Source organism: Scyliorhinus canicula, chromosome 1 (genome assembly GCF_902713615.1).
Source record: "Scyliorhinus canicula chromosome 1, sScyCan1.1, whole genome shotgun sequence".
Taxonomy (NCBI): Eukaryota; Metazoa; Chordata; class Chondrichthyes; order Carcharhiniformes; family Scyliorhinidae; genus Scyliorhinus; species Scyliorhinus canicula.
The window spans coordinates 273,019,194-273,031,615 of NC_052146.1; positions in this window are offsets into that span (position 1 = coordinate 273,019,194).

The window sequence follows — 12,422 nt, forward strand, 5'->3', positions numbered from 1 at the left end:
GTTGGGCTCAGAAAACGTTTCCAAAATCAAGAATGTGCAAGAAAGAAAATACATCTAAATAGACTAGTGATGTCTATCAATTAGTAGACAAAGTTCAACTGCAGGAGCTGAAGCTAGGTGTCTTGTCAATGTGGGGCGATCAACAATGTTTTTGGGCATATCTAAAACGTGAAGATTATGAAATTAAAATGGAAGTGGTTACGGGCGCAGCAATATCATTGATACCTGAGACAATTTACCATCAAGAGCTGAAGGATCTGCTCTCGTCGTCAGTGCTCGGCTCACTAGGGTAGGGGGGGGACTCTGCTGTGGCACTGGCTGGGAGGGGGCGGGGACCAGATGGATCCGCCCCATAACCAGCAGATCCTGCAAGACACAAGACAAGGCGCATGACTAGACCGTGGACCGGGGGTGATGGGGTTGAGGGTGGTGTGGGGTAAGGGTGCTGTGGGGTAAGGGGTGGTGTGGGCTGAGGGTGGGGTGGGGTTGGTGTTGCGGGCGGGGGGGGGGGGGGCTGACACGTGGCATGGGGAACCACAACTCACTTCCTCGTCCGTGAGCAACCTCCATCCTGTCAACGTCCCTTTCCTCTGGGCCGTCAACCACGTCCAGGGTCCTCTGCTCAGCCATGGCGCGCGGCCGCACATCCGGCACTCCTCCTCCAGTTTCCTCCTGCTCCTGGAAGTATGGGGGGCCTTCTCCTCCAGTGGGGGTGGGAGAAACTGAAAACAATAGTGTTAGATAGTCTGACACATGCAGCCCAGGGGGTGGGTAGCTGGTGGCCTCAGGGACCAGGGCACCCAACCGGGGTTAGTGCCAGGCGTATTGTGTTGCCTGCTCACCCTGGCCGCCCTGAGGAGGTTGTGCAGTTTCTTCACACTGTTGGCCGGTCCGGATGGTGCTGCTGGTGGCGCGGACCACCTCTGCCACCTCCGCCCAGGCACAGCGAACGGCGGCAGCTGGCAACCTTCTTCCCGGGCTGGGGTACAGGGTGGCCCGCCTCTCCTCCACCGCGTCCAGGAGGGTCTCCAGCTCGGTGTCTATGAAACGTGGTGCGATTCTCCTCACTGCCATCTTGTTGGCTGGGATGGTGTGTGTGGGGAGTGTAATGTGTTTAGGAGGCTGCAGCTTGTCAGCCTCCTGAGTGTCAATCGCAAAACCAGCGAATCCGGCCCCATTTCTCATTAGAATCGATTGTGTTCCTATGCTATGCTAGGCGCCTATGCTAGCCCTTCAACAATCGTTAAATCGGTCCAGGTGCGGCACCAATTTTGATGTCTGGAACTCCACGAATCCAGCACCGGCATCAACACTTAGTCTCTGGAAGGGAGAATCCAGCCCATAGACTTGGGTCTCAAAATTAATTGCTCATAATTTTATAATGTCATGTAGAAATATCTCTTTATCATCGTATCACCAACAGAGCTTGAAGATTTTCATCAGACAATGGCTGCCTACAACATTTTGACCTTGTGTGATTTGTCATCTTGCGCTTTTGGAATCCGGATTTGTGTATTTCTTTGGATCCCACAAGAAAGAAAAGAAACGTTCCATTCATGTTCACAATTTGAGACTTGCCACACTCAATGTGACCTTTTATCTTATGGCAATTTCTATTTAGTTTTTATAAAATCGTAATTACTTTGCACCTTTATCAAATGTGGGTTTTTTTCAAAATTGAGCTTTGATCAAAGAATATTTTAGGCAATTCTATGGAGCTCCATCTGAAAAAAATAACTCAGCTTTGCCTTTCAAGGAAGATTCAAAGTCAAGGACGAGAAGTATCGCAAATATTAATTATATGTGAGGTTTGAACAATATATGGAGATAAATCAATTTATGGACCACAAACTATTCTTAATTATTGATTTAGTAGGTGGTGGGGATGGAGATTTCACATCAGCATACATGAATAATAGTTAATTACATTTATTTGGAAAACATTTTTCAGTCTTTATTGTATGGGATATCTGTGGATGTGAATTAAGTATTGCAGATAATAGGAATAGAAATTGTGTATGAATGTAGATTATACGCAGTATATAATGGTCATGGGGAAGAACATATAAATGAGAACTGAGCATAGTGAGTCAAATTTTAACTCTTGATTTCTGGTGATCTTAAATTGAGAAATTGGGCATTTTTAAGAGGAGAAATTAGAGTGAGGGAGGGAGGGGTGGCCTCTCGGCATCTCTGCTCCATAACAGCTGTGCTTGTAGTTTCCTTTGCAAGTTTTGTTTTACTACAAATCAATGTCGTGGCAATCGGCGGTACAGTAGCACAGTGGTGAGCACTGTTGCTTCATAGCGCCAGGGTCCCACATTCCATTGCCGGCTAGGGTAACTGACTGTGCGGAGTCTGCACATTCTCTCTGTGTCTGCGTGTGTTTCCTCCGATCGCTCCGGTTTCCTCCCACAAGTCCCGAAAGACGTGCTTGTTAGATGAATTGGACATTCTGAATTCCCCCTCAGTGTACCCGAACAGGCGCCGTAGTGTGGCGACTAGGGGATTTTCACAGTAACTTCATTGCAGTGTTAATTGTGCCTTATTGTGTCAATAAAGATTATTATTATTATGTGCTGGGAGACCATTAAATAAATGCTAATGAGGATTGATGTTGAGCTGTTGAAGGCCTGATGTTGCTCCCAATACACCAAGGACAATTAATGATAAGTTAAAAGAATCATAGAATTTGCTAGCATCAGCGATGTTGTGTTGAGTAACCTTGTGGTTTTGGTACTAGATGTAACAGCCTGATGGATTCAATAAAGCTGGTAGTTTATTTTTGGCTGTCATCAGTTTGGAATGATAAAGGTACGAAACAAAGTTGATGCAGAAATATTATTTCCTCTGTTGGGAAATCCAGTACAATAGGACATAATCTTAAAAATTAGAGTTGGGCCATTTTTTCCACACTAAGTGTAGTGGAAGTCTTCTTTCCAAAGAAGGCTGTGGATTCTGGGTCAATTGAAAATTCGAAGACTGAGAAAGATAAATCATAGAATCATCGAATTTACAGTGCAGAAAGAGGCCAATTGGCCCATCGAGTCTGCACCGGCCTTTAGAAGAGCACCCTACTTACGGCAGCACGGTGACGCAGCGGTTAGCACTGGGACTACGGCGCTGAGGACACGGGTTCGAATCCCGGCTCTGGGTCACTGTCCGTGTGGCGTTTGCACATTCTTCCTGTGTCTGCGTGGGTTTCACTCCCACAACCCAAAGATGTTCAGGTTAGGTGGATTGGCCATGCTACATTGCCCCTTAATTGAAAAAAATAATAATTGGGTAACTTATTTCAAAAAAGAGCACCCTAATTAATCCCACCTGCCTCCACTCAATCCCCGTAACCCAGTAACCCCACCTAAACTTTTGGACATTTACGGACAATTTTGCATTGCCAAAGCACCTAACCTGCACACCTTTGGACTGTGGGAGGAAACCGGAGCACCCGGAGGAATCCCACACAGAAAAGGGGAGAAAGTGAAAACTCCACAGTCACCCAAGGCTGGAATTGAACCCGGGACCCTGGAGCTGTGAGACAGCGTTGCTAACTACTGTGCCACCCCTATGCTACCGTGGCACCCCAGATGTTTGTAGAGTAGGCATCATGGAACAAACAGAACAGGTAAATTGAATTGAGGTGCAGGTCAGCCACGATCTTTTTGTGTAATGGGCTCGGGGGGAGGGGGGGGGTTGATTGGTTTCCTTCTCTTCTTATATTAAAGAAGATGAGAACATAGGAACTAAGAGCAGGTGTAAGCCATATGACCCATCGGGCCTGCTCCGCCATTCAATATATCCTGACATACCTACTGCCTTAACTCCACTTTCTCCCCATTTTATTTCATTGCCCGAAAGACCAAAAATATATCAATCCCAGCCTTAAATGTATTCAATGATGGACCATCCACAATCCTCTGGGGTAGGGAATTCCAAAGATTCACACCCGCTGAGTGAAGAGATTTCTCCACATCTTCGTTCTGAGACTGTGCGCCTGTGTTGTAGTTTCCCCAGCCAGAGGAAACAACTTCTCAGTGTCGACACTGTCACAGAATGTGGCTTGTTTCAACGAGATCACCTCTCTTTCTAAATTACAGAGGTTATAGACCCAATTTAATCAGCCTCTCATCATCGAGCAGCTCGCATCCCAGGAACCAATCTGGTGAACCTTTCATGTGCCACCTCCAATTCAAGTATATCCTTCCTTTAATGGAGAGTTCAAAGGAGCACACAGCACTCCAGATGTGGTTTCACCGTAGCCCCAATAGCAGCAAGGCTTCTTTATTCTTGTACTCCAACCCCCTTTCAATAAAGTCCAAAATGGCATTTGTCTTCCTATGTCTTACTGTACTGAAATGCTAACTTTGTTACACCCGAATCTCTCTCAACATCAACATCAACATTTAAAAGTTTCAAGCATTTTAAAAATATTCTGCTTTGCTATTAATACTTCCAAAGTGTGGAGATGCCGGCATTGGATTGGGTGGGCACAGTAAATAGTCTTACAACGACAGGTTTGTTTGGAATCATTAGCTTTCGGAGCGTAGCTCCTTCAGTGATGAATTGGATTTTAACCTGGTGATGGAAGACTTCTTACTACTTTTTTAAAATTCTTTTTTTTTTAAATTTAGAGTACCCAATTATTTTTTTCCAATTAAGGGGCAATTTAGCGTGGCCAATCCACCTATCCTGCACATCTTTGGGTTGTGGGGGCGAAACCCACGTAAACACGGGGAGAACGTGCAAACTCCACACGGACAGTGACCCAGAGCCGGGATCGAACCTGGGACCTCGGCGTCGTGAGGCAGCAATGCTAACCACTGCGCCACCGTGCTGCCCAACTTCTTACTACTTCCAAAGTGAATAACCTTACACTTTCAACATTATACACTACCTCCGCCTTATACACCACATTGTCCAGTCACTTAACCTGTCTCACTCTTTGGGCAGCTGACATTTCCTTACAGGTTTGTGCTGTGAGCAAACCTTGGAACCTTACTCTAGGTCTCTTTATCTAAGTCACTAATGTATATTTTAAGTAACTGAGGTCCCAGCACTGTACCTGACAGCATTCCACTAGTCACATCCTGACAACTTGGCATGACACGGTACACACAGTGATTAACGCTGCTGCCTCACAGTGCCAGGGACCCGGGTTCAATTCCAACCTTGGCTGACTGTCTGTGTGGAGTTTGCATATTCTCCCAGTGTCAGCATGGGGTTCCTCCAGGTGCTCTGGTTTCCTCCCACAGTCCAAAGATTTGAAGGTTTAGGTGGATTGGCCATGCTAAGCTTTCTCTTAGTGTCCAAAAAAGTTAGATGGGGTTACAGGGATAGGCAGAGGTGTGGGCCGAGGTAGGGTCCTCTTTCGGAGGGTCAGGGTAGACCTCAATGGGCCAAATGGCCACCTTCTGCACAGTAGTGATTCTATCATTCTGTGAAATGCCCCCATACACCCCTACCCTGCTTCCTTTCTGTTCACCAATCCTTCATTCATGCCAACATATTATTCCCACTACCACAAACCCTTATCTTGCACATTGGCCTTTGATGATGCACCTTATCGAATGTCTTTTGGAAATCCACGCATAATACATTCAATGGCTCCCCTTTACCTAACCGACAACTTCAAAAAGCTCTAATTTCCCTTTCATAAAACCATGTTGACTCTACCTGGTCATGCTTTGGCTTTCTAAGTGCATTGTTAAGACTGGCTTAATGATAGATCCCAGCATTTCTTCAATGCCTGAAGTCAGGCTAAGTTGACTTTTCTCTCTCCCCCTCCTTCCTTGAACAGCATCGTTACACTTGCTAACTTCCAATCCCTTGGGACCATTCTAGAATCTGGTGAATTTTGTAAAATTCTAACCAGAGCATTAACTATTTTTGCAGCTGCTTCTTTTAGTACTCTAGGATATAGGCCATTGAGTCCTGGAGATTAATTAGCTGATAGTCCTTCAATTTTCTCTCATACCCTTTCTTTGCTGATATTAATTACTTTAGGTGTCTTGCGCTTATTAGTTCCTTGGCTACCCTCTATAACTGCCATGTAATTTCTTTGCCAGTTCCTCGTTCCCCATGCTCATTTCTCTTTTTTCTGTCTCTAAGGGACCAATACTTCCTTTTTATATATTTGTAGAAGCTCTTAAAATGTGTTTTAAATTCATGGCAAGTTTACTCTCATTCATATTATTCCCTTTATATCAACTTTTTGTTTGGTCGCCCTTTGCTTGTTTCTAAAACACTCCCAATTGTCAGGCTTACTATTATACTTAGCAACATTATAAGCATCTTTTCTTAACCCAACGCGATTCCTAATTTCCCCTGTTCCTATTGTTAATCCCCTCAATTTTTAAATGAGAAAGGACATCAGTCAATGAACATCCAGGTTATTTTTACCACATGGAAATAACCCTTTATATGAATGAAGATTAGCCAACAGTTACCACATGCATTCATACTCAGGAATTCTGCCCATCCAATGTTCTTCAAGGAAATACATATACATTTTTTAAAATTTAGAGTACCCAATTCATTTTTTCCAATTTAGTGTGAACAATCCACCTAGCCTGCACATCTTTGGGTTGTGGGGGCGAAACCCATGCAGACACAGGGAGACTGTGCAAACTCCACACAGGCAGTGATCCGGGGCCGGAATCGAACCAGAGACCTCGGTGCTGTGAGGCAGCAGTGATACTGTGCTACCCAGGAAATTCATATACATAACCAAGTACGCAGCTGGCTTCTCAATAATAGAGCATATTTTGCTGCCATGGGTCCTGAGCATGTTAAGAGCAGCTGAGAAAAAAAGTACAAAGAGGCACGTGCCTCCACCAGACTGGTCAAGCACTGGACCCATTGGGAACTTAAACGGGCACTTTCTTTGTCATGACAGGTTGGGAGTGGCTCTGGAATCTCCTCCTGTGTATGTAACCTGTATAGTTGCAGCTTGTTATGCTTTGCACACCATGATCATGCAATGGAGCATGAGGAAAACTGCTACTCAGAGCTCGTCAGCAACACCTGCTTTGCTGAGGTGCTTTACAACTAATTAATAATAATAATCTTTATTGTCACAAGTAGGCTTACACTGCAATGAAGTTACTGTGAAAAGCCTCTAGACGCCACATTCTGGCGCCTGTTCGGCTACACAGAGGGAGAATTCAGGATGTCCAAATTACCTAACAGCACGTCTTTCGGGACTTGTAGGAGGAAACCGAAGTACCCGGAGGAAACCCACACAGACAAAGGGAGTACATGCAGGCTCTGCACAGACAGTGACCCGGCACTGTGAAGCCACAGTGCTAACCACTGTGCTACCATGCTGCCCACTTTTGAAGTGGAGCCACTGTTGTAATACCATGAAATGCAGCAGCAATTTGGAGACAAATTAATTCCCCATAAACAGCAGTAAGATATTTACCAGGTAATATGTTTATTTGATGGTACAGGTTGAAGGATTAAGGCCTGAATGCTCCTGTACTCCCGAGTGCAAGGCAGCTGAAAAGGGTAGTTGTGAATTGACTGAATATCAAATGGGAGAAAACAGCACATCCAACAGTGCAGCACTACCTCAGTACTGCACTGAAGCATCAGTCTAGTGGTCAAGAGTGTTATGGGCCAGGGTTAGAGAACCCCAAAGTGTATCATGGAGTTCACCTGACCTACAACTTTTAATAGATTGTGGTATGGGGAGGACACGGCCCACTCTACAGGAGTGGTACAGCAGAAATGGAAACATAATTTTTTAAAGCAAAACAATGTTTATTCTATTAACTCTGTTCTGTTATTCTGTTAACCTTTTTTAAAACATACAGTGAACCTCTCAGCAAGCATCAATTCAAATACAACCCCCAAAGAATACAACACTAAGTAATCCTTAATAAATTCCCAAACAACATTCAGAAGACAAAAGACCCTTTTACCACAAAGATCAGGTTTAAATTCACTATTGAGAGCAGTTCCCACTTTGAAAATCCCAAATGAACATTCATAAGCTTGCAGAGATTCACACACATCTTGCTGTGATTGCAGCTTCTCCAAAACTAAAATGAAACCAAACCCACCCTGCAGCAAAAAGCCTGGAGCGAAAGTAAAAAGCTGACAGACAGCCCAGCTCCACCTACTCTCTGACATCACTGCAGCAATAAACACCCATTTATTAAAGGTACTCTCACTCCAGATATTTATATACACACCCACTTATCACCCATTTCTTTAAGGTACTCTCACATGACAAGAGGCTGGAGTGAGACTTAAACACAGAATCATTTGACTCAGCCCCCACCAGTGACTTGAAATGTTGGTTGAGATTCTTCGATGCGCGTCACAGAATCATAGAACTTACAGTGCAGAAGGAGGCCATTCGTCCCATCGAGTCTGCACCAGCCCTTGGATAGAGCATCTTACCTAAACCCACACCTCCACCCTATCCCTGTAACCCAGTAACCCCACCCAACCTTTTGGACACTAAGGGCAATTTCTCATGGCCAATCCATGATAGTCTTTGGACTGTGGGAGGAAACCGGAGCACCCGGAGGAAACCTAAGCAGACACAGGGAGAATGTGCAAACTCCGATAGTGACCCAAGACGGGAATTGAACCAGGGACTCTGGAGCTGTGAATAGACTGTTTTAACCACTGTGCTATTGTGCCCCCCCAATACCGTGTTGCCAGCGCGGGCAGAGAATTTGGCGTTTTGCTAGATCTCCATTCACTGAAATTGGGCCAGAGAATCCACCAGTGTAAAAGAACGGAGAATCAAAGTAATTGGGTGGGATTCTTCAATCCCGCGGTAGAGTGTCCAAGCCATCGTAAACACCATTGCATTGTACAACAGTGCGAGTGGGCCGTTCCCATGACTAATTCTGGCCCACGCACGGGGCCAGTACAGCGCTGGAGTGGTTCGCGCCGCAGGATCCGTGCATGCGCAGTTGCACTGGCGCCAACGAGGACAAGTGCAGTGGTGCCGGCGTCAACGCGCGCATGTGCAGTGTCCTCCTTCAACGCGCCGACCCTGACACAGTGTGGCGCAGGACTACACGGGCCGGTGCATCGGAAAGACGGTCCCCAGCCACAGAGGCCAGCCTGTCGATCGGTGCGCCCCGATCACAGGCCGGGCCACATTGGAGCCCCCCCCAACCCCCCCCCCCCCCCCCCCCCCCCGGCCGGTGTCTGACTCCCCCTCCGTCCCCCAAGGGCCACCCGACCCTTACACGCCGAGATCCTGCCGGTCCAGAGCAGGTTAGAATGGCGCCGGCGGGACTCGACTCCTTTCTTTGGCCGCTCAGCCCATCCGGGCCGGAGAATTGACGGGCTGGCCATGTAGAGCGGCCCGCGACTGGCACCGCACCAATCACGCCGGCGTGAATGGCGCCAATTCTCTGCTCTGTGGAGAATTGCGTGCCAGCGCCGGGGCATCGTGGCCCATCCACGGGGATTCTCCGGCCCGGCCCAGGGCTGGGAGAATCCTGCCCATTAACTGTGTTTCTCTCTCCAAAGTCACTACCAGACCTACTGAGTATTTCCAGCATTTTCTATTCACCCTCCCTCTTGGTTGGATGTTTCAAGCTGATCTCTCTCTTTGTGTCTCAAAGCCGGTTGTGCTCGTCAGTCTGTACTAGTTTTGGGTCACTGGGATGCCAGCAGCCATTCAGTCTTGGCAACGTTACCAACAACTATCGGCCTCTGACGTGAGGCAACTGTGCATCTCACTGCAGATGTACGTTCCTGGTAGTGCACAAAGCATGGATCAGCCACCTCACCTCATGCCTCATTTACAACAAGCTTTCTATTGCCACGGTCCTGTTAGAGACCATTAACACTTCTAGAAGAAATCGAAGCAGCCGGCAATTAACCAACAAGACTACACCACAAGATTTCACCTTTTTCAAACAAAAAACAAACTTTATTCTAGGTAAAGAGAAATTAAACAAAGCAAGTACCACTAACTTAACACTATTGAAGACTGACGCGACCATCAATTCACACGAAACGTTGAGTAGAAGTGAACAGTGGTTTTAATCAGCTAGATCTGTGCCTGCCTGCGACTGCTCTGTACTGAGAGCCACCTACAGGCTTACAGGTTTATATACCACCCCCGAGGGGGCGGAGCCATAGGCGGAGCCCACAAGGGCATCAACATAATACAATTCAATGTAATGCAATACAATGGTGAATGGTAGCAGTAATACATTCACCTCAAAGACTTTTGCTATAAACTCAGTTTGACTTTTTACTCCCCTTCACCCATCCCCCACAAGGGTGTCCTTCTCTTAAAAAATCTTGAAAATTAATTTAGCTTTCCTGGGACCAACCCAAATGTATGCATTAACATTCTGTAAGCCACTTTGATTTCTCTTCAGTGTTCCAAATATTCTCCAAGGTAAGATTGCACATGGGTCCTTCCATTTTTGGCTATGTGACCCTCCACCTTTTCTTTCCTGACCTAATGACCGTGGATGTCTCAGCTCCTTTTTCAGATTGCCAGCAGATACTGAGCTGTCTACCCGCAGCTTTCCAAGTTACCTCTGCCGACTGCTTTCGGCCACAAGGCCTTGTGAGGATCACTGTAGATTTCTTCGAATAGCTGCAAGCTAGAGCAAATCATCTAGCTGTTTTCCCTCATAAGATCCAAACTGAGATGGAGCCCCACCCGCATTCAATGCAGTGAAAGATTAAGTTAGTATTTTCTCTGCTTTAAATGCAGCCTTAACTGACTATCATCTGTTGGCTTTCTTTTTTTTTTTCTTTTTTTTTAAATTTAGAGTATCCAATTCATTTTTTCCAATTAAGGGGCAATTTAGCGTGGCCAATCCACCTACTCTGCACATTTTTGGGTTGTGGGGACGAAACCCACGCAGACACGGGGAGAATGTGCAAACTCCACACGGACAGTGACCCAGAGCCGGGATCAAACCTGGGACCTCAGCGCCGTGAGGCAGTTGTGCTAACCACTAGGCCACCATGCTGCCCAATCTGTTGGCTTTCTTAATCTGGTGATATGCAGTCTGCACCAAAGCAAAGCTGCAACTGCCTCTGTCAATTCTCCAAACTGAATTGCTTGCTTCGGTCAGCAGACACATGCAGATAAGTTACACAAAAGAACCTTCGACCAGCCCATCCTACCCCACATCCCATCTCCATGACAACATGGCATGTTCCAAGACGTTCTGAAACTGAAACATAAATTCATTATTTTATCTTTCGTGCTTCTCTTTGATCTGTAACCCATAGGAGTCATTTATAGTGTGAATGGAGTTTTACAACCCTTCCTCCAGACTCTTGCTGAGGATGATCCATCACCCGTCCTTGTGACCACAATGTGAGTCCTGCACTGGGGCGTCCGCTCATGGGAGGATTCTGCCCAAAGATTCAAACATCCGCATGGGGCAGTGCCTTGATTTGATTTCATTGATTGGAGGGAGAGCAACTGAGGGTATGGGGTGGGGAGGAGGAGGGGGGGGGGGGGGGGGGGGGGGGGGGGGGAGAGATATGGTGCTGTGGGGGGGGAAAGTGGAAATCAAAGTTAGGAAAATAGTAAATTATTATTTAATATTACAGACTCAGAACAACAGAAGAGCTTTTCATCTGAAACATTCTCCCAATAGATGATTTCAGCCAATTAAAACACTAAGTTAATAATAAATGGCATCTAACCAAGCTCTGCTATATTAAAATAAGACATACTGAGATAGTGTGAAACTTTTTTTAAAAATCAGGCTCTTTTCAACACAATCCAGTTTGAAATATTGGAATTATGGTTGAGTTTTTTAGGCTGAAACTACTCGCTTTTTGTTCTAATTGTTTCTTGAAATCAGTCAGTTCCATTTGGATTTATAATACCTTCTAATCTCTTCCACTAATCTACAAACAGAGAATCAGGCTAGTTGATTTCAAAAGCCTTAGTAATAGCCTTTATGTGCAATTTATCAGGGCAGCCATAAACTGTATTCTTTGCCAATTAAATTGGCTTTTCTTTGAGAACATTAACTTTGAAGAATAAAGGGTTTGACAATAAAGCCACATCCTAATGAATTAAATCATCGCAAAATTATTCAAATTATTACAAATTCAAATAAACAATGGACTGGCAAAGAGTCAAGCCATGAGCACAGCCAGAATGATTTGATTCTCATTCGTACAAATGTTTAAATAACATTTTCAATGTTGATTAAATCCTGCTATTAATGTGAATAACCTTTTTCAGCTTGTTCCACCTCTGCATGAAATCCATAACAAGTCAACATCCCAGTACATGGACAGAAAACCAATCAGGAAAACTCCCAGGCCAATTGTGTCCTGCCTTTTCTCACAAAGGCAGCAGAGGAATAGCAATACAGATCTGGAGTGAAAACAGCCAGAACTGAATGCCTTCTGCAGCTTATAGCAAAGCAATAGGACAACCCTGGTTTGTGCCATTA